Below are 24,574 nucleotides of genomic sequence, written 5' to 3'. Positions count from 1 at the left end.
ATTATGTGGGTATAAGGGTGGCATTTCATTGTTGTTATGTGTGTTGGAATATTGTCTGGGCGGAGAGATAAAGGTGGCAATAAGAGCGATAAGAGTGGCTATTGATATTATCAGGGCGGAGGGATAAGGGTGGCTATTATAGGAGTGATAAGGGTAGCTATAGGAGAGATAAGAGTGGTTATTGTCAAGGATGATATGTGATGATGTGGAGTGGTTGCATTGGTGATTTTATGTGATGTTGTTATTTTTCTTGTGTTTATTTTTATACCTTATGCAATTTGTCTTGTTGTTGGTAAATTGATAATAGTCTGATCATGTTGAAATTGGGAGTCTGTGGCTATTGCCAGGCGGATTATGAAAAGAAATGTGGGCACGAGGTGCCGTGAGTAAATAATGATGATACTGGCACGTGAATTATCCGTGCAGTTAAGAGATGAAACGTGGGCAGGAAGTACCGGGGGAAATATGATGGTTTTATTATTGGCACATGAACTATCCGTGCAGATGTGATATGAAAAATGGGCACGAGGTGCCGAGGAAATATGATGATTTAATTATGGGCATGAAGTGCCGTAAAAATATGAAAAAGGGCTGAGACCCATACTGTTATGATTATGAAATGAGGTGTCACGTGCTGACTTTTAATTGAAAGAATTATATTCAAAATATTTATTTGAAAGAATTTTTATTGAAAAAGTAGTATTTGAAGGAATTGTATTTGAAAGATATTTATTTGAGAAAATTATATTTGAAAAAGATTTATTGAAATAATTATATTTGAAAGATATTCATTTGAGGAAATTATATTTGAAAGAGAGTTATTTGGAAGAATTATATGTGAAAGATATTTATTTGAATAACTTGATTTGATTGGGTGTACTTGTATTTATTATTTGTTGAGCAATATTAATAGTGTTCTTGTTGCCATGCCGGGCATATCACTGGTTGATTTGTGTTGCCGTTATTATTATTTGTTTCCTATTATTTTGTATACTATATTGCACATGTTATTAGACTAGTGAGTGTCTTGACTGTACCTCGTCTCTACTCCACTGAGGTTGGTCTTGATACTTACTGGGTACCGACCGTGGTATACTCATTCTATACTTCTGCACATTTTTTTGCAGAGCCAGGTATTGGAGATATCAGACTCGTACATAATTAGAGTGGGATCTCAAGGATTCAAGGTAGAGCTTCTTGGTCGTCGCAGTTCCTTGGAGTCTTTCCATTTTATTGTACTGTTATTTATTTTTCAAACAGTATTGAGTATTCGATCCTTGAGATCATTTTATGTACTCAGTTAGAGTTCGTGACTCAGTACTACCAGTCTTGGGAAGTTCTTATATTCATATTTGTTCCGCTGTTGGTTTTTTTATTAAAAAAATGGTTTCGAAAATAGAAATCGGCTTACTTAGTCTTAGAGACTAGGTTCTATCATGACGCCTGTGGTGAGCTTTTGGGTCGTGCAAAATTGGTATCAGAGCTCTAGGTTCATAGGTTCTACGAGTCACGAACGAGTCTAGTAGAGTCTTGAGGATCGGTACGGAGATGTCTGCACTTATCTTCGAGAGGCTACAAAACTGTTCGAAAATTTGAACTTATTTCATTCTTGTCGTGCGGATTTGTTGATTGTGGAATTTGAGCCTTTGTATCTCTATTCTCTCACAGATAGTGAGGACACGTGCTACCGGGCCAGCTGAGCAGATACCAGCGCATACGGCTAGGTCCGCAAGAGGCCGAGGCCGAGGAAGGGCACATGCCGCGACTAGAGCACCTGTCAGAACAACAGTTGAGGAGCCACCAGTAGCTCCAGTTGGCGGACAGGTACCAGAAGCACATGTTGTTACCCCCGGACTTTATGAGACTTTAGCTTGATTCCTGAGTATGTTTGGTACATTAACTCAGGCGGGATTGATTTTTGTTGCACCAAATATTTCGCATATGGGGGGAGTAGCTTAGACTCCTACCACGACTCCAGATGAGCAGGTTCACATTGATCAGGTTCCGGATGTAGTAGCGGTACAACAGGTTATTCCGGTTCAGCCTGAGGTCAGGCCAGAGGCATCAGAAGAAGAACAAAAGAGACTTGAAAGGTTTAAGAGATATAGTTCACCTAATTTCAGTGGCACAGCTACAGAGGATGCCCAAGAATTTCTAGAAAATTATCACTGTATTCTCCGCACCATGGGTATTGTGGAAGTGAGCGGAGTTGCCTTTACTATATTTCAACTGTCAGGCGCAGTGTATCAGTGGTGGCAAATCTATGAAGAAGGTAGACCAGCCGATGCAACACCACCAACTTGGGCTTAATTTTCGAAAATGTTCTTGAAAGAGTTTGTTCCCCAGACTCTCCGACATGCGTGGTGCACAGAGTTTAAATGGTTGCATCAGGGCACTATGACAATGTCAGAATATGCTATTAGACTCAGTGAGTTGGCCCGTCATGCACCTATCTTGGTTCCTACAGTCAGAGAGTGGGTCCGCAGATTCATTGAGGGGCTCAATTATGATATTAAAATATGCATGGCTCGAGAGTTGCAAACTGATAATCCATTTCAACAAGTAGTGGAGATTGCGAGGAAGATTGAGGGTGTTCTAGGCGAGGAAAGAGAGTCTAAGGAGGCCAAAATGTCTCGAAAATCTGGAGGGTTCAGTGGATTTTACTCTTCAACTAGGACCCATTATAGCGAAGGCTCAAGCAGTCGGCCAGCTCAGTCCGCACATCACATTACTTGGAGTGCTCCAGTAAGTTCTTACAATACACCACCGGTACGGGATTCCTATAATGATTATTCCAGTTATCTGGCACAGACTCAGTATGAGCAACCGCAACTTCAGAGGGGCTGTTATGAGTATGGTGACACTAGGCACATTATGAGATATTGTCCCAGACTTGGGAGGGGTGAATTTTATCATAATACTCAGGCTATGGGCCCCAATGCAGTTACTACTCCACGTACACAACCAGTAGAGGGGTGGAGGACAGGCGGGTAGAGGACGCCTAAGAGGTGGAGGCCCGACCCGTTGTTATAATCGCTATGATTTGGCTGAGGCCGATACACCAGATAGTGGCGTTACAGGTATGATCCTGATTTGTTATAAAAGGATATTTTCCTGTAATTTTATTCGGATCTGAATATTGAGGTGAGTCCTCCTATTATGCTCCGCTTATGGGTGAGTTTCATAATTTTGTGACCCACTTATGTATTTATCCCTGTTGGGAGATTTGAAGATGTGAGCCCGTGTCTGTCATTTTTATTTTTGGGCACCATTGAGGGATATAACGACCATTGAGTAATTTTTATTATTCATTACAGTGAGTTTGATGTGTTTCAGAATAATTGATTCCAATTTTATGAATTATATGCCCTACCGGTATGAGGGTTCATTATGTGTTATGAAAAATGTTTACGAAATTTATTGAAAATAAGAAAGAAAGGAAATTGAAATTTTTGTTGGCACAATGTGCAAAATATTTATGATCCGGAGTTGAGGTCGAGATCCTCCATTTTTATATGATGTGAAATATTAAAACCGGGCTACAAGCTGCAGTGGAAGTTATATAAGGATGAGGTCCTTGTGGTGAAATATTTATGAGTTTAAATTCTCCCTTTGTGAAATTTAATTTGTACTATAGTACTAATAGGGATGCCTGATAGGCTTATGTCATAATTCTTTTATGTGTTTTTGTGTCATAATTATGCTGTAATTATTGAGTTTTAGCCTACGAGGTGAGTGTCCAGGTGGCGTTAAATGTGACTCGTTAAGTCGGGTAAATAGTTATGAGGTCTTCATGCCTCACATTTTACTGTCACTGTTGTGAAAATTCAAAACGAGGTATTGGTTAATATGAGGTTAATTGGCGATGTTGTAATCAACTATGAACAACTATTAAGACCAGAGATGTGATGATGGGCATACATATAATGTGCTTCATGTCCTGATATCATTATGATAATGTAGTGTTTGTAATGTTGAGATTAGTGTTATTGATATATACATTGTGGTGCTTTGTGGGGTTGTGGATGTGTTGTTAGGAATTGTCTTGGTGTTACTCTGGCAGGTGGATAGGCCCAATTACATGGGAGACTCTGCCGAAATTTCTGATAAGTTGATGTGTGCGTGGGCACGAGTTGCTATATCCAGTTGAGACTAATACTGTGCGTTGATGTAAAAATCGAACTTTTTGAAAATGTTTGGAGTGTAAGAAATTTGGTCTTAAAGTTTACAAATATGGATAAAATAAATAATCTCAATTGAGATGGTGTTGTCGGGTTTATCTCAAACGCGGTAACGTGGGATCAACCGTGAGTATATGTGTAAAAGTAAAATCATCAATTTGATAACCTCAGAATAATACTTAGCAGGTTCGAGGACGAACGTTTGTTTAAGAGGTGGAGAATATAACGACTTGACTTGTCATTTTAAGAATTAATGCCATGTTCAGTGACTTAATGTTTCGAGCAGCTTCATAACATGTATTATTACCCGCGGGTGTGGTCGAGTTTGATTTTCGGAAGATTCGGAATTAAATTAAAAGAACAATTCTTAGTTAGAAGCTTAAATAGAAAGAATTGACTTTTGAGCAAACGATCCCAGAATGGAATTTTGATGATGGCAATAGATTCGTATGATGATTTCAGATTTAGGATTATGTCCGGATTTGGATTTGGAAATCCGTAGGACAAATCGGCGCATTTTGGTGAAAGTTGAAAAATAGAAGATTTTTGGAAAGTCCGACCGAAGGTTGAATTTTTTATAACAAGGTCGAATTTTGATTCCGAAAATGGGAATAGCTCCATTATGTCATTTATGATTTGTGTGCAAAATTTAAAGTCATTCAGGATTAATTTGATAGGTTTCGGCGCAATATATAGAAATTGGAAGATTTAAAAATTCATAATTCGATTCGATGCGCGATTCATAATTTCGGCGTTGTTTGACGTGGTTTGAATCCTCGACTAAGTTCATATTGTATTTTGGGACATGTTGGTATAATTGGTTAAGGTCCCGAGGGCCTCGGGAGGATTTCGGAAAGGTTAACGGAGCAATTTGGAGTTGCAGGAAGCTGCTGAAAAATGGCAGCAGCTGTTGGAATCGCACCTACAGAAGCGAGAGGAAGCTCACAGAAGTGAGTGAAAGGGAGCTGGGCAAGGCTAAGGGAGAAGGCCGCAGAAGCAGCAATTTGTGCGCAGATGCGCCTGGCCATCGCAGAAGCGCAAATGGATCCATAGGTGCGATGCTTTGCCTGTCAGTGGCCTTCGCAGAAGCGAGTTTTGGCTCGCAAAAGCGGCTCCGAAGATGCGGCGATTCGTCCGCAGGTGCGAGACTGGACAGAATCATTTAGGACCAAAATTGATCATTTTGTCATTTTCGTTTTGGATTTTTTGGAGCTCGGATTTGGGCAATTCTGGAGGGATTTTTCATAAGCTTGGTTGGGGTAAGTGTTCTATATCCTAAAGTGTTTATATTTCATGAATCTATGATTATATTCATCATTCAATTCAGATTTTAATGGAGGAAATCAAGATTTTTGTAAAATCTTTCAAAAAAACGTAAATTTAAGATTTGGAGGTCGAGTTGTTATTGGAATTCGATAAAGTTGGTATGGTTGAACACGTATCGGAATGGGTGTTTGTATTTCATGAAAATTATTTTGGGTTCCGAGAGGCGGGCCCCGCGTTGACTTTTGTTGACTTTTTGGAATAAATTTTTAAGTCGACGTTTTATTATCCGGAATTATTTTCGATGAATTTTAATGAAGTTATACAATTGAATTGGATAGATTTGAACTGTCCGCAAGTCAATTCAAGCAAGAAGGCGATTTTAGAATATCGGCATAACTTCAAAAAGGTAAGTGTCTTGCCTAGCCTCGAGTAGGGGAATTACCCCTTAGGCATCGAGTCTTATGTGCCGTTTGTGAAATGTGAAAAGCCGTGTACGCGAGGTGACGAGTACGTACTCGGGATTATATGTGCAAAATATATTGGATTAAAGTCTTAGGCATATTATGTAATAAATTGGATATTTATTGGCATTTATTTAATCATTTGTTTGCCATGGCTCAATTCATATTTATTGAATTTGTTTTAATATGACGATTTAATGTGAATGTTACCTGTATATTTATGTGAATTTCGTGAGTTTGATGGTTTGATATTCTTGGAATTTAATTTCATTATGAATTTTCCCTATGCAAATAATTAATTAAACAAGCTTAAGAAGAAGTGTTAATATAATTATCAAAATTTGGATTAATGAAGGTGTAACGACCCGGACGGTCGTTTTAAGAATTTAAGTTTATTTTTTATATTTTATACGCATTGTATGGAGCCTTGGGCTACTTGTTGTGAAATTAATTGATTTTGTTATATCTTTGGAATTGGTTGTGGCCATTGGGCAAATCGTGATATGAATTGATTTTGTATGTGGGCGTGATAATATTCTATGTAAATTGTTGTATTATTTGAGTTATTATTTTGAGGACATAAGGGTGGCATTTCACTGTTGATATTATGTGGGTATAGGGGTGGCATTTCACTGTTGTTATGTGTGTTGGAATATTTTCTGGGCGGAGAGATAAGGGTGTCTATAGGAGAGATAAAGGTGGCAATAGGAGCGATAAGGATGGCTATTGATATTGTCAGGACGGAGGGATAAGGGAGACTATTATAAGAGTGATAAGGGTGGCTATATGAGAGATAAGTGTGGCTATTGTTAGAGATGATATGTGACGATGTGGAGTGGTTGCATTGGTGATTTTATGTGATGTAGTGATTTTTCTTGTGTTTATTTTTATACCTTGTGTAATTTGTCTTGTTGTTGGTAAATTAATAATAGTCTGATCATGTTGAAATTGGAAGCCTGTGGCTATAGCCAGGCGGATTATGAAAAAATTTTGGACACGAGGTGCCGTGAGTAAATAATGATGATATTGGCACGTGAATTATCCGTGCAGCTGAGATATAAAATGTGGGCACAAAGTGCCGGGGAAAATATGATGGTTTTATTATTGGCACGTGAACTGTCCATGCAGATGTGATATGAAAAATAGGCACGAGGTACCGGGGAAATATGATGATTTAATTATGGGCAAGAAGTGCCGTGAAAATATAAAAAGGGCTAAGACCCGTACTGTTATGATTATGAAATGAGGTATCACGTGGTGACTTTTAATTGAAAGAATTATATTCAGAATAATTATTTGAAAGAATTTTTATTTAAAAAGTAGTATTTGAAGGTATTGTATTTGAAAGATATTTATTTGAGAAAATTATATTTGAAAAGGATTTATTGAAAGAATTATATTTGAAAGATATTTATTTGAGGAAATTATATTTGAAAGAGAGTTATTTGGAAGAATTATATGTGAAAGATATTTATTTGAAGAACTTGATTTGATTGGGTGTACTTGTATTTATTATTGTTGAGCAATATTAATAGTGTTCTTGTTGTCCTGCTGTGCATTTCACTGGTTGATTTGTGTTGTCCTTATTGTTATTTATTTCCTATTATTTTGTATACTATATTGCACAGGTTATTAGATTAGTGAGTGTCTTGACTGTACCTCGTCTCTACTCCACTGAGGTTAGTCTTGATACTTACTGGGTACTGACCGTGGTGTACTCATACTATATTTATGTACATTTTTGTGCAGAGCCAAGTATTGGAGATATCGGACTCATACATAATTAGAGTGGGATCTCAAGGATTCAAGGTAGAGCTGTTTGGTCTTCGCAGTTCCTTGGAGTCTTTTCATTTTATTGTACTATTATTTATTTTTCAAACAGTATTGAGTATTCGATCCTTTAGATGATTTCATGTATTCAGTTAGAGTTCGTGACTCAGTACTACCAGTCTTGGGAGGTTGTTATATTCATATTTGTTCCGTTATTGATTTATTTATAAAACAAAATGGCTTCAAAATGTAATGGAATTCGGCTTACTTAGTCTTAGAGACTAGGTGTCATCACGACACCTGTGGTGGGATTTTGGGTCGTGGCAGGTCTGGGAAGGGTAGAGTGTACGCAAACCTTACCCTTACCCCGGAGGGATAGAGAGGTTGTTTCCGGGAGACCCTCGGCTGAGAGACAATATCTTAACTTTTAAATAATTAAAAATAATAATTTTGAGAGACATAAAACTAAGAAATGGAGATCAATTGCATGTGATCAGATATATATATTTATGATCATTTATATATTTTCAAAAGAAATATTCAAATAATATTTACTCCTACGATGTTCTCACTTAGTAAATATGTAATACTCTGACTTTGTTATTTGAGTTAATCTCAATCTTCATCATTCTATATATGAATAACACTTTTATCATTTATTTGTTAAAGTATCTCGAGGATCAACAATAGTAATTAGGAAATTTAATACATCATTTGCGTATGAATTATTAGGTTTATCCCAAGCACTAAACGATTGGGTACAATCGGGTACTTGGGACGTAAACCTCACAAAACTAAACACCACACATGATCATTATATTATTTTACAAGTGCCCTACTTAGAGGCCAGCGAGTCCAAAAACGCATTTTAAAACATTGATTAATAACAAGAGAACTCGTCTATTTTGTGAAAAAAATCAAAAACAATATAGTACTAAATAAAAAGAATACTTTCTTTTGCTTCTAGAAAGAATGATTTACAATTAAAAAAATATAGAGAATTTTCCAGCATTAATGTAAATGTTTGTAATTATCGACTATAATATGCCATTTAAAATAAAGTCCTAATATTTTTGACATTTTATATCTAATGTCGGTCTTTTTATGACATTTTGTATTGAATGTTGAAAAAATAATGTCATTGTTTTTACGATATTTTGTATCAAATGTCATTATTCTTACAACATTTTGAATCAAATGTCATTTTTTTTTACCACATATTGTCACAAGTGTTGTTATTTTTACGATATTTTGTCATAAATGTCAAGAAATTTATTTTTTCCCGATATTTATTTTAAATGTCACTAAATAAATGTGGTCGTATCCCTACTTTCTTGTAGTGTATTTTTCTTGGAAAAACAGAATTTTGATTAATTAAGCACGAGTACATGGCAAATCTGGAATGATCATCCAGCTAATTTGCGTGTAGAAAATATGATGAGAAAAAACAACTGTGACATTGAAGCTATCGACCTAGAAACAATAAAACCACGAAGAAAATGAAAGAATTTAATAAGCGTGTAGCACAAACTAGTTAGGGGCGAAGCTACAGTTTTTCTTTCAATAGACCCAAATATTACACTTATTACAACTACATCCAAGTTTAGCAATCCAAAATCTCACTTGTCGTGATAACGCCTATCTCAATACTAGGCAAGTCGACAATCTCAATAAACCACCATATCTTTTAAGTCTGAAAACATAATATCTAAATTCAGCGGAAGAAAACTCACAAATACATATATAAACACTCTCAAAACCCGATGTCACTGAGTACATGAGCATCTAAATGAATACAAGATCTCACTGATAAAATCACTATCTGAAAATATAGAACAGTACAATAACTAAAAAAGGAAGGGAGTCAAAGTCTGCGGGCAACTACCTTGATAATCTCCACAGAATAAATTCCGAAATCTAGCATCCGTCGTATCCGGGAGCACCTGGATCTGCACACGAGGTGCAGAGTATAGTATGAGTACAACCAACTCAATAAGTAACAAGACTAACCTTTGGGCTGAAAGTAGTGACGAGCTCAGCATGTACAGTCCAATATAGAAATAACAATACAAAAATATAGGCATGCTTTCAAGTTCAACAGTTACTCTCAGTACAAATAAAATAGATCAATTCTGAACAATGTGAGGAATATGACATTCCTGTATCTACATGCCAATCTACATACTGTATGTGATGCACCTTAGTGAAAACTCTGTGTACTCACAATCTAAAATACTCAATCACTCAGTACTGTATATGGCCAATCCAGCCCAGGGAAGATCCATCCCAAATATATATGTATGTCCATCAACTAACAATCAGTCACTCAGTACTGTATAAGGCCAATCCAGCTCAGGGAAAGATCCATCCCAAAATATCAATGATTCGGACAAGATCCATGTCCAGGAAAAATTCATCTCTCAATATAAATGCTTCGGGCAAGATCCATGCCCAGGAAAAATTCATCCCTCGATATAAATGCTTCGGGCAAGATCCATGCCCACGGAAAATTCTCTATATATATGGCAAGATCCATGCCCAGGGAAGATCCATCACAGATATATATATATATATATATATATATATATATATATATATATATCAACTACGCTCACTGTGGGGGTGCAGACTCCGGAGGGGCTCCTTCAGCCCAAGCGTATAATATGCAGATCCAGGCATTATAAATAAACATAACTATCACTCAGAATCTCCTGTCTCTCGAGCTCTCAATAACATTAAAAATCAACCCGACATGATGATATGAAGTATCAATGAATGACAATAGAGACTGAGATATGATATGCAAGTGATAGGTGTGACTGAGTACAAAATTATAAATTTAAACAAATAATTCAACAACAATACGACCCATGTGGGTCCCAAAATATATTAGCGCATATCTAAATCATGATCTTTAACACGAGTCTCAGCTCAATTTCTCTAACACGTGGAGGATGTGTGGATAATGTCATTTATTTAATTATCCAACTCCACATAATCAATTAAGTCACAATTCCTATGATGCACTCTCACACGCCCGTCACCTAGCGTGTACATCAACTCCAAACAATTCATACAACATGTAATTCAGGGATTCATACCCTCATAACCAAGTTTAGAAGTGTTACTTAACTCAAACTGTGTAATTCTTTATTCTGATATGCCCTTGCCATGAGAAGTGGTCTCCAAAATCCTCGTATCTAGCCACAATCAATTCAATTCCATCAAAACCAATTATTGTAATAATTTCATACGGAAATACTAATTTTCTAATAAAAATTCAAAATTAACTCAAAAATTACCTGTGGGGCCCACGTATCGAAATCCGACAAAAGTTACAAACTATGAACGTCCATCCAACTACGAGTCCAACCATATAAATTTTACCAAATTCCGACATCAACTCGACCCTCAAATCTTAAGTTAAAGTATTTAAATATTTCTACCATTTTCAACTCAATCTTTACCCATTGGACTCAACAATCTTTCCACAAACCTTATTGGTATGTGTATGTATAACTAATACTCTCACACCCAAGAATCATACTCTTAATCACCCATATTTTACTCTAAACCCGAAATTGAAGAATTGGGGAAAGAAATTCTTACCTCTTTAAAGTCCTAGCAAGATCTTAGTGAAATCTTCAAAACTTGAACAAGAATTGATGGATAAATGACTAAGTCTTCACTTTCTCTCTCTAAAATGCTCTCACCTCTTTCTAAAATATCAAATGAAACCCTTCAAAATGACCCCCAATAGTGTTTTAAAAGACTGGGGTCGGGTTTATAAAACAAGAAAAATTAAACCCCGAAACACACTCTACGGTCGCATGTGCGACCGCATAATGCTTCTGCGGCTCGCGAAATGGCCACGAAATGTGGCCTCCGGAACTGGGCAAGGCTGCCTCAGTATGCGGTCATTATGCGGTCCGCAAAACTGTTCTACGGTCGCATAATGCACCGCATAACTGATCTGCGGCTGCATAATGCGCCGCAATTTTTCTCCACACTTGCCCCTCTCTTGCTCCACTCTGTGACCATTGTGCGGTCCGCAGAGCGATTCTGCGACCGCATAGTGGTCGCAAAAATGACCCTTTTTCTGGCAAAAACTTTTTTTTACACATCGGTGCATTGTTCAACCCAAAAAGTTCGAGCCGCGAGAAATTTCTACAATCTTTGTGCTAATTAATCTACCCCAGCACCACAAAACCTTTTCAACTTAAGTTTTAAACCTTCGAACTAAATGTTCCAAATCGTTCCAAACCTCACCGAACCCCAACCAATTATCCCGGCAAGCCAATTAACAACCGTAAATCACAATTTGAACAGTAAATAGAAAGACGAGGTTGTAATACTCGAAACGGCCGATCGGGTCGTTACACCTTCAAACGGCCATCCTACATAAACTATTGTACCAACAATCACAACGACAAAATATGTTTTGATAATTCAAATTGCGGAAACTGAAAATTATCCGTTATTAAGAAACCCCCAAAAGAATGAAATAAAAAATAGAGAAGCAAATGTACTATAGCCTATACCACTTTCGACCTTCTCTATATTATAATCAATAGGAATGAATTTTAAAAGAGAAAAAAAAAAGGAATGAATTAGCTTTAGCTTTCGGGGGGTTTTATAACGAGGGAGGAGTATTTTAATTTAAGGGTAAAAGAGTAAATTATTTGATCAAATCTCAAGTGCTTTTAAGTCAAAAAAATGAGAAGTTGGTTTTAAAATAAAGTGTTTTTTGTCGGATTGCATATATGTGTTCATAACACGTGGCGGAAGACAATAACAATCATATGCAAAACTTATCAAGTTTAAAATTCATTTACATGTCAAAGATCAGATCTATGACGCACCTGGTGAAAAAAAATTCGTTTCAGAGTTTTCTTCGATAATGCGAAAACTCTATGCGTATCCACACCGATACCGATCTTTACTATCAAATCTTTTATCAATTAAAACCGCGAACAAATTGAACGAAAAATATTGTGTTGAAATTTTCTCAAAAATCTCAACTCAAAGGTAGAAGATCAAGAAATAATTTTCTCGCAATAATATTTTCTCTTAACTTTTTGGGGCACACATACACCTTATAGGTTTTCATATATCCTTCAAGTTCACAAATATATCTCTATATATAAGTGAATGAAAAAAGAAAGAATTAAAATGGTGTTTTAATTCATTTCCAAGTCAAAGTTGAACTTTAGAAAAATAATTCCAAGGAACAATTAAAATGGTATTTTGTGGACTTTGAATTGGTCTCCTTATTAATATTTAATATATATTCCATATATAAATAAATATTAATTATAAGTACCAAATATATATATATATAATTTAATTCAAGAGATATATATTAATTATAAGTACCAAATATATATATCACACATATATATATTTCAATCAAGAGATATAATTTAATTTTCTATTCCAAATAGAAAACTTCAATTTGTTCACAATATTAATTATATTCTCTGTGCTAGCAAAGAATATAACAATATTTCATTTGGACTAATAACTAAATTTATTTGACTAAATTAGATTCTTTAATTTAATTATCAAATAATAAAATAATTCACCCTTTAACAAAGATCAGAACACTCGTTAGTGCGCCCACATAGGTTCAATACTAAATCGGTAGTAAATTGATCACATCAATATACTAATCAAGGGTGGCGTCTAGCAACACTCATCAATGACCGGATAGCATGAAATATATAATTTACTCTCAAGAACCAGTAGAAGAATAAAGTAGCAATTCCTTCTCTCCTTATAGCTCTGGATCACCCTAGGATATGGTTCAACTGTCAAATCCTAATAGGTGACCAACTATGTGTTCATGTCAAATATAATCGACCATTGAATTACCTAAGAAACTCTTTTCTTCTTTCATTCAATTGCCTGACCAATGTTTTAATTTGGTCGTTTATAATTCATGACAACATGGAGCTTAAACTCATTACCAAGAGTTGAATGATTCCATCTTGATCAATCAATAATTCTATAAGCATTTAGTTATACCCAATATCCTTTCAACTATCGCCCTAGGGCCATAGGTGTCGTCTAATATCAAAGCACAATAAATAACTTGTCAATTACTATGACGATATGAGGTCAAAGGAAATTCTTACATCACATTCTTCAAGAGAATATCATATTGACAGTTTATGGTAATTCTAACCATTATGAATTATCCAATGAGTCGGATCAATGATCATATCTCTATGTGCATCATCTATCTATGTGATTTAATTAATGAGATCAACTAATCTTTATCCCATAATGACAATCACATAAATGTTGATCTAACCGGATTACTAATGTCCAAATTAATAATCCTACGATCAAGAACAAATTTAGATTAAATTATAAGAAACTTCACTCTCATTATCATGATCTCCATCACAATGTCAGGTCTCAAAATTTAATTAAGGATCTTATCAAATTAATCAAGCAATTAATAACAATGATAAAAGAATATCAAATGTCATATATATATTTTATATCAAATAACATTCACAAAAATATGTTCAAATCATCAAGTATGAGACTGAATCTAAGACATATCTACCATATCCCTAACACTTTTGAGTGATTTGAGCTTAAAAATAATTTCTTAAAATTAAAATACTTTTAAATTTGCCAAACACTAAAACAAATTAAAAAGTACTTCTAAATTGATTTGAATAGCTTTTGAGCCGATCCAAACATTCTCTAGGTCTATATCATTAGAAGAGGAACGAATTCATCATAGAGAAGAGGACTAGCATTATCATATAGCGTAGGAAACACAGAAAACATTCAAAAAGCTGGCACGTGATACAAAGCAGGAAGCATGTAATATTGCTTTTAGCCACATCACTCCTCAAACTTTCATTTACGATTTCTCTGTTTTGAATTTATCTCCACAAGACCCTATTAGGAAAATGCATTTTCCTAACGATTTTCACTGTACTAACGCGCGATATGGATTTATCGACAGAATTCCTTCGGAAATTAAAAAAAAGAATTTCTTTTTGATATATTCCACGGAAAATTGTCAAAATATTTTGCAAGTACCGCGAATTATTTTGACACAAGTCACAATCTTACCCTAGACGCCAAAATCTGCTTTTAATGAATACTTTGTTTATAGAAAATTGGTGGTGATGCTTTGACAAGGAGAGAACTCATGATCATTATTAGAGGCGGAACCCGAATTTGAATCTAATGGGTTCGAGATTCTATTCATTATAAGTTACTGGGTTCTAAATTAATATTTTGTACATATTTAATGAATTTTTAAAGGCAAATATAGAATTTTGACCAAAACTATTGAGTTTGGTCGAACCCGCATTCGAAACTTTAGCTTCGCCGCATTTGATTATTATGGGCAGCTAATTTTACTAAATTAGAGGTACTTAATGCTATTTTATTGGTTTAACCATATACATAGAGAGAGAGAGAGAATGCGGTATTCATTGGTGTGACTAATTTGAATTTGTATTGTGTAAGATCATTTAAGGGAACTTGCTCCCTAACAAGAATTTGATAACCGAGGCCTTTGATTCAAAGTGGTCTTACCACGTCTCTTGCTGGTCACTCAATGATATGTTATGTTAAGTGTATAACTTGGTCAATCTCCTGCTTGAAATGTAAGTATCATGAAACTCCAAGAAAAATGATTATTTGGTACCTAAAAACTAAATCGAAAATGCCACCACTACTGCAAAATCAAGTTTCATGTTTTTTGTAAGAGTGGCTGCGCATTCTGATTCCAAAATGTTCAATTAAGAAAAAAAGAATTTAAATCTTATTCGCTAAAGTGTAAAGAAAATAATTACACGAGTAGTGTAAAACTCGATAGACTTTAATATGTCACGACTATCACTCTCATTTCTAGCTTACTCATCCATATATGCTTAGTGTGAATAGTTATCTACTTAAAACTTTTGTATAATTTGTCTTATATTTAATAAATGAAATTTAAATTCAAAATAATTTTTTTTAAAAAGTAATCTCAGTTCTCAGGTACGTACCCAAATGTTTACATCGACATCGACTTTACACGAAAGCAAGAACGATTATTTGCATTAAAGCACACGCAGACCACAGAACCCTATGGTTTTTCCAATTAAAAAGGAATAAAAGTAGCCCTCTTCTTTATCGTAGAAACAATTTGCAATCTTGTGGTTGATGAGTAACAGGAATTTAACTAATTATAAAGTTACATACACACTCTTAATTAACTAATTTCATACTTCCTTTCTTTCACTTTTTAATTGAAGGTGATCCGACCAACAACACTTACTTTCTCTCTATACTTTCTCTCTATTCGCACTCCCCCTCTGTTAACGCTCACTTTTCCCCCAATTATCTGCGCATCGCCGTTGGTCATCCGGTGACTCCAGGTACGTTGAGCCTTCTCTTTTTCTGTCTCCATTTCTCTTCTTCTTTCCTATAGTCTTCTCCCCCTCCTGTCGTGTGCCTATTTTCTTCTTCTCCTTTCTTCCTCCGTCTCTCTCGTGGTTCTTCTGCAATTTCCTCATTCTCCAACCCCTCTTCTTCTCCTGCTCTGTCTCGCGACCCCACTGCTCTGCTTTCTTCTTCTTCTCCATCGCTGTCCCCATAGCGGAGACAGAAACCAGTGACCTTTATTCTTGGCCCGTGGTGTTTCTTTGTTTGTTTCAGGTACTTAGCAGCGACTGTTGGAGGTGCGTGTCGGGCACACGCGATATAGCGTTAACTGACAGTTCCGATGGGCCCGTGACAGCGCGTGGGAAGCGGGAAATCAGTTCCATCTGGTCCACCTGTCGACCTTCTTTGTAATACCTCGTACTTCCGGGCTATGGTTCGACTTGTGTGACATAGATAAACTTATCTGAACTCGGGAGATCGAGGTTGTATCCAAGCTTAGAGACCTAGGATTAAGTATATTTAAGTGTTGAACAGAGGTTGGAGGTAAGGAAGTTGAAAAGAATGAGTTTCGGCAAAGTTTGGCTTGAATGAGGTGGCATACGGATCGTACACTTTAAAGTGTGACAATGACGATTAGAAAAAATATTTTTGTACTCGAAAAGAGTCTATGAACTAGTACCATGTTTCATTGGCATGTTAATAAGTATACTAGGTGTATTATAAGTGATTTAAGAGCTAAGGATAGCTCTAGCATAAAGTTGAGTTGATGGTTACGTCACGGACTAAAATTTCAAATAAGCTCGCACATGGCCCGACTTCAAACAAGTATATTTCCCAGGATATAGAGATTTATGGGGTGAATTACCTACCCAATTAAAGTTATTCGAATATAGTTTTTAACGTATTAAATCCTTTGTTAATCCGACCTCCGTACAAAGAGTTATACGTGTTTATTATAGACCTGCATAGTGCCAAAGTGCATGCGGGACATGTGGAACCTCCCAAGGTTAAGTCGGCCAAACTTTATGTTTTATAAGGTGAAACTTTGAGATAACATTTCCCTCTCAAGTTTTTCTCTCCATCATCAAAGACCTTCAAGCAAATCGAAGGGGTTCTTCCGAGATAACTAAGTGAAGAAAGTTCTAGGGTTGCGCAGCCAAGATTGAAGCTTATAGCGGACCGATTAATTATTTGTAGTCGAGAAAAAGATTGAGAATCAAGAGGTCCGAAGCAGCAGATCCAGTGAAGGAGTCAGGAATTTCACTAAATGGTATCAAAATATAAAAATTTAAATATACCGTAAAATTAAGGAAAGTCAATGTATAGTAAATATATATAAAATAAATAAAAATTATTCAGCAATATAATGTAATTTTTGGCGAAAGGGTGTCAACTGACACCCCTTGGTTGAATGTGGCTCTGCCACTGAGCAGACCCTCCGGCTAGACATCAGTTTGTATATTCGGCTTCAATTGGTGAGCCTCACTCTATCTGGAGTGAGTCTGGTTCCTTTTTGGTGTACAATTGTTTGGGTAGATCGGGGCCCTATTCCGCCATTTTTACAATTATAGATGATCTTAGAGGCTTCATAGACCAGAGTCGCTCATGTAAGGTACTTACAGCTTGTTTGGATGGTTGTTCCCCCATTATATGGTACTGTATTCTTATCCCAAAACAATATTTGTTTTGATTGTTTCATTAAAATTGGTTATACTGTATTGTTAAATCCATTGTTTTGGAACAATGAAAAGTCCTATTTTTTGAAACAACCGATTTGGTGTGGTGAGATTATTTCCTATTTTTCTTTCCAATTATGCCATAACTTATTACTCCATAATTCTATTTTATCCTTTACCTTTTTTTAATTTTAACTCCAAATCTTCAACCTATAACCTACTTTGTTTTCGTTCTTATTTTTTTTTCGAGAACTTCTGCCGCTTCGAACTCCAACATAAAATGTATAGGTTTTGCCTTCTTTTTTTTTTTGGTTTTGTTTTTTCTCCTAATGTTATTTTAACTCCAATTCTAATTAATTTAACTCTAATTCTTTGTTATTTTGTTTTGCCAATTTTCGTTCCTTTCTTTATAAGACATATTTGGTGATAAATTAGTAGGAAGGGGTTTTCTTAAATTATTTTTATGCGTGATTCTTGATAAATTTAATATTTAAACAATTGAGGTTATTTTAGTAAACTTATCAGTTACAGTACAGTACGATACAGTCAAACCAAACAATAAAATGTTATTTAACAGCAGTAAACAGTACAATCTATTCAAACGTTGTATTTATAAAAACATGAAATAAGTGTAGGTCATGTATAACATCTGCCTCTAAACTGCTGAATCGTGTCAATAACATACGTGAGGAGACATACTCAAAAGACATATATACATATACATGCGGAATACAGTAGGGCGAACCGACAAGGCCACATATTATCCAACTATACACACTACTAAAAATCCAGTAAAAACCGACCAAAAAAACCGACCAACGTTGGTCGGTAATGGCCAAAAACCGACCAAAACGCGACCATTTACGTGTGGACGATATTTTTGTGGTCGGAAAGGCATACCGACCAAAGTTGGTCGGAAATTACCGACCACCTTTGGTCGGTCAATTAAATTAAAAAAAATATTGCAAAAAAAACCGACCAAAGTTGGTCGGTATTTTAATTATGTAATAAAAAGATTCACCATCTGGGAATCGAACCGGGGTCCGTACTGTGGCAGGATACTATTCTACTACTAGACCATTGATACATTTTGTTTTAAGACTCTCTTTTATTTGATTTATACTCTTTAATTATATTTTCGCACGAAAATAACCGACCAAAGTTGGTCGGTTTTATTAAAAAGTAAAATTACCGACCAAAGTTGGTCGGTTTTTTTAAATGACTGGCCGAATTAACCGACCAATTTTGGCCGATTTTTTTAATATTAATTTTTATTTATTTTAATTGAAAAACCGACCAAAGTTGGTCGGTTTCTTGAAACATAAATTTCGCGGGACACAAAAATAGTTTCCCGCATTTTTGCGCCAAAGAAAACCGAACAAAGTTGGTCGGTTTCGTAAAAAAAATAATTTTTTTTTTTGAAAAACCAACCAACTTTGGTCGGTTTTTTTAGGTCGGTTTTTGCCGAATTTCTAACAGTGACATGACTGGGCCCCGTCATACCTTATATGTATAAAAACGTATCGTACCAAAACTCAATAGTAGATCCAGTTCAAATGGAGCACACCAACTCTCGCTGAGCTAGGATTTTAAGGATGGAGACCGTCAGCCTGTCTACCTGTACCTGCAACATGAAACGCAGGCCCCCAGGCAACAGGGGTGTTAGCACGAATAATGTACCGACTATATAAGGTATAAAAATAAATATATATAAAAGGCATGAAAGAAACATGGAGTAAAGAACTCAACTTGTAAGTCTGAATAGCTCTATGAATCATGAAAATATTTATAATATCATGCAGATGCGTGTAAATGTCATATCATGCATAGATATATGCGTACATAATATCATCAAGCCTCTGAGGGCATCCCATCATATCATCTCGGCCTCTGTGGTCGAAACCATCTATATATACCAACTGATCAGGTGGAGGTGCATATATAACGCCATAACCTTTCCCCATATCCCATATACATATAATATATGTGTATATAACGTCATCTGGTCATGGGTCAATGTACATATAAACATAATGAAATAAGTCAATAAGATCTCTCGGATAAATTTTATCTACTTACGTATTTTTTTGAGACCCATGAACAGAATATATAATAATAAGACACATGGGGAATCAACAACATAGGCACTTCTATAACTTCTATGAATAGAGGCATTTATGAAAGTTGTGCGTTTGCTCGTTTCGTTTGTATCGTATGGATCATGCCAAAAGGAAAGAAGGGATAGCCTTAACATACCTTTATTTCTTGGCTAGCGATAGCTCCCGAGTTCCCGTACGCTCTACGAATGATAATCTACATTGTATAAATGATTTGGATCACAATCGAATCAATAAACCAAGAATTGGATTCGCCACAATATTTTATCGAACATTTGGGGTGCATAAGATTCATCTCATCCTACAATGGCAATTCAACACCACTAGCTCTTATCCTCTAATCACAACACAACCACCATCACAAATAACTATACTTCACAATTTTCAGCCATAGGATACCTTAAGAAGCCACCCAAAACCGTTCAACAACTACAACACTTATTCAATAACCAAAGTATGATCCAAATGACCTCAAATACATGGAGAAGGGTATGATATTACCTTGAACAGCAAGGATAACAACACATATACATATTTATAACTATATTTCCAGCCCTTCAACACAACCAAATCCTCCTTAAATACATTACAAGAACCTTTATTTCTACATCAATAAGAAATTAAAGGATTTCTCTAAGTTGAAGATAAACTTATCTAGAAGGATTGTTGAATTCTTAACTTAATTATTTGAAGAAAAGGGATAAGATGAACTGGATATAAGCCTTCCCAACACCTTTACACACAAATCTTCCAAACCAAGAAAAATATTGTAATACAATTTCCTTAGAGATAGATGTCCGTAAGGTGCAATTGTAAAGGGCTTCTAGTTAATTGAGATGGGGTTTATATGAATTGAATAATGGGATATGGTTAATAAATTTGCTTCTTCAATTCAAGTTAAAGAACTCTTCATACCGTAAGAAATAACTAACTTTCATTGTTGCCTTTATTCTCACTAAGAAACTAATTTAATTCAAGTAGTATATTAAGACAATTCATAACCCCTTGGACCGTGGGGTCCATTTTCCCTATATAATAAAATATGAATTGTCTACCCCATACATACAACCACTAGATCACCTATATGTAGAGTGTCTTATTTCATATTATGCATCCACGTGAAAAGGTGTCCATCCTCAATTATGGTAGGGTCCATTTTCATCTTTAGCTAATTTCATGTTTGTTCTTTCTTTCATTACACCCAAAATTTAACTAATGCACGTCATAAACTCTTTGACCTTAATTTTATATATACCAAGTTATTTAACACATTGATTAAACTCATTATCAAGGTAATCAACACTAGTGCATAGCCTATTTTGCAAACACTAACTATTGTTCCTAACCATCATCGTCACACTTATAAGTCCTACATCATTTCGAGACTTCATCTTTTTATACACCGTGCTCTTTATTTGCATACTTAGATATGACCAAAATTCTTTCATGGCTCAGGTCTAGTTACACATGCCGAGTGACCCAAGCCATAGACCGAAAGCACATGATGTAACATCCTTCCCCCCTTTAGAAACATTCGTCCTCGAATGTTAACTCTTAGAGATCTATAGAAATTCTGGCAGAGTCTCCTCTATAACAGTACTAGTACCAACCTGTCACGCAGAAAACCCAAAAATACAAAGCCACATAGGGTCACAATCATCAATAACACTAATGGCCTCACACGACCAATGACAGTAACTAACATAAGAACCTAGTATCATATACGTACCTAAAGGATGTGATGTCTCAGTCCGACCCTCCTCTAGAAGAAAAAACAAGTGAGGATACCTAGTCTTCATGTCTTCTTCAGCTTCCCAAGTCATCTCCTCCACATTATTATTTCTCCATAGTACTTTAACTAAAGCTACATCCTTAGTTCTTAATCTACGAACTTGTCTATCTAGTATAGCAATGGGAGCTTCCTCATATGATAGCTGCTCTGTAACATGAACATCGTCAATTGGAATGACTTTAGAGGGATCTCCAATACACTTACGGAGCATAGACACATGAAAGACTGGATGTACAGACTCCAATTTTGAAGGCAAGTCTAACTCATATGCTACTTGGCCTACATTGTGTATAATATTATAAGGTCCAATATATCGAGGGCTAAGCTTTCCTTTCTTACCGAATCTCATAACGCCCTTCATCGGTGATACCTTTAGGAATACCCAGTCGGCTAACTGAAACTCCAAGTCTCGTCGTCGATTATCTGCATAGGACTTCTGACGACTCTGAGCTGCTAATAGCATTTCCCTTATAAGCTTAATCTTCTCAACTGCATGTTGTAACAACTCTGGTCGTACTAACTTTGTTTCCCCATTCTCGAACCATCCGATAGGAGACCTACACTTCCGTCTGTAAAGAGATTCGTATAGAGCCATATGAATGCTGGAACGATAACTATTATTATATGCGAACTCAATAAGTGGAAGATGATCATTCCAGCTACCCCTGAAGTTCATCACACAAGCCCGTAGCATATCCTCCAGTGTCTGAATAGTACGCTCAGCCTGACCGTCTGTCTGGGGATGAAATGATGTACTAAGACTTACCTGAGTCCCCAATCCTTTTTGGAAGGACCTCCAAAAATTAGTTGTAAACTGAGCACCTCTATCTGAGAAAATAGATATAGGGACACCATGAAGTCGTACTATCTCCTTAATGTAAAGCCTTGCATAATCCTCTACTGAATACGTAGTCCTGACAGGCAGAAAATGGGCTGATTTTGTAAGTCTATCAAAAATAACCAATATAGAATCGAACTTACGCTGGGTACGAGGTAAGCCTATGATGAAATCCATATTAAAGTCGGAATCTCTATAGCCTGTAATAATCCACCGGGTTTATGATGCTCAATCTTAACCTGCTAACAATTAGGGCACTGAGCAGTAAACTCTGCTATATCCTTCTTCATTCCTCCCCACCAGTATATTCCCCTGATATCTTGATACATCTTCGTCGCTCCTGGATGAATAGAATAACGAGAATAGTGAGATTCTCCCATAACCTGCTGGCGCAACCCTACCACACTAGAAACACATAATCGACCTCGATATCTGAGGACTCCATCTCCTGTAATATCAAATGGTGTCTTCACCTTTTGAGGGGTTGTATCTTTGTAGTGATCTAGCACAGGATCTTCATACTGGCATTCCTTTACTTCGGTTACTAGAGAGGATGTTGTCGTGTCCTGAATAGTAACTTCGCTACCACCTGAATCTAGTAATCAAACTCTAAGATTAGCTAGCTGATGAATCTCACGAGCTATCTCACTCTTCTCTGTCTGTAAATATGATAGGCTACCTATAGATCTACGACTGAGGGAGTCAGTTACTACATTCGCCTTACCTGGATGGTATAAAATATCAATATCATAGTCTTTCAGTAGCTCGAACCATCGTCTCTGACGTAAATTTAATTCCTTTTGCTTGAATATATACTGAAGGCTCTTATGGTCCGTATAGATATCAACATGAATGTCATACAAATAGTGCATCCACATCTTTAGTGCATGAATTACCGCGGCTAAATCTAAATCGTGGGTTGGGTAAATCTTTTTATGGTTTCTTAGTTATCTAGAAGCGTAAGCGACAACCTTACCATGCTGCATCAATACACAACCCAATCCAACGCTCGAAGCGTCACAATAAATAGCATAACCATCGGTCCCTTCTAGAAGTATCAGAACTGGTGTTGAAGTCAATATGTCCTTCAATGCCTAGAAACTCCGCTTACAAGCATCAGTCCACTGAAACTTAGTTACCTTCTGAGTCAACTTTGTCAATGGTGCTGAAAGAGAAGAAAACCCATCTACGAATCTCCTGTAATAACCTGCCAAACCCAGGAAGCCACGAACCCTCGTCGGTGTCGTGGGTATTGTCCAAGTCTTCACGGCCTCAATCTTCTGTGTATCAACCCGGATACCCTCACCTGAAATAATATGACCAAGGAAAGCTATAGAATTAAACCAGAATTTACATTTAGAGAATTTGAGTACAACTTCCTTTCTTGTAGAACTCTGAGCATAGTACGTAAATGATCTGCATATTCAGCCTCTGAACGGGAGTAAACCAAAATATCATCGATAAATACAATCATGAACTGATCTAGAAAGGGTCTGAATACACGATTCATCAAGTCCATAAATATTGTTGGGCATTGGTCAACTCGAACGACATAAGTCGAAACTCAAAGTGCCCGTATCTGATCCTGAATATTATCTTCAGAATATATTTCTCTTTAACCCTTACCTGATGGTACCCAGACCTCAAGTCTATCTTCGAGAAATACCTGACACCCTGCAACTGATCAAATAAATCATCAATTCTCGGGAGCGGGTACTTATTCTTGATCGTCGCCTTATTCAACTGCCTGTAATCAATGCACATCCGCAATGAACCATCTTTATTTCTTACAAAGAACACAGGTTCTCCCACGGTGATGTACTGGGTCTGATAAAGCCTTTTTCAAACAAATCCCCCAGTTATTCTTTTAACTCTCACAGCTCTGCAGGTGCCATTCTATACGGAGGAATAAATATCGGTTGGGTATCTGGTAATGTGTCAATAGCAAACTCAATCTCCCGCTCTGGTGGAAGGCCTGAAAGCTCATCGGAAAAAACATATTAACCATCGCGATAGACTGAAGGTTCGGTGACTCTGCTTTCACATCTTGTACCCAAACTAAGTGATAAA

This window comes from Nicotiana tabacum, chromosome 13 (genome assembly GCF_000715075.1).
Source record: "Nicotiana tabacum cultivar K326 chromosome 13, ASM71507v2, whole genome shotgun sequence".
NCBI lineage: Eukaryota > Viridiplantae > Streptophyta > Magnoliopsida > Solanales > Solanaceae > Nicotiana > Nicotiana tabacum.
This window is presented reverse-complemented; position numbering follows the sequence as displayed.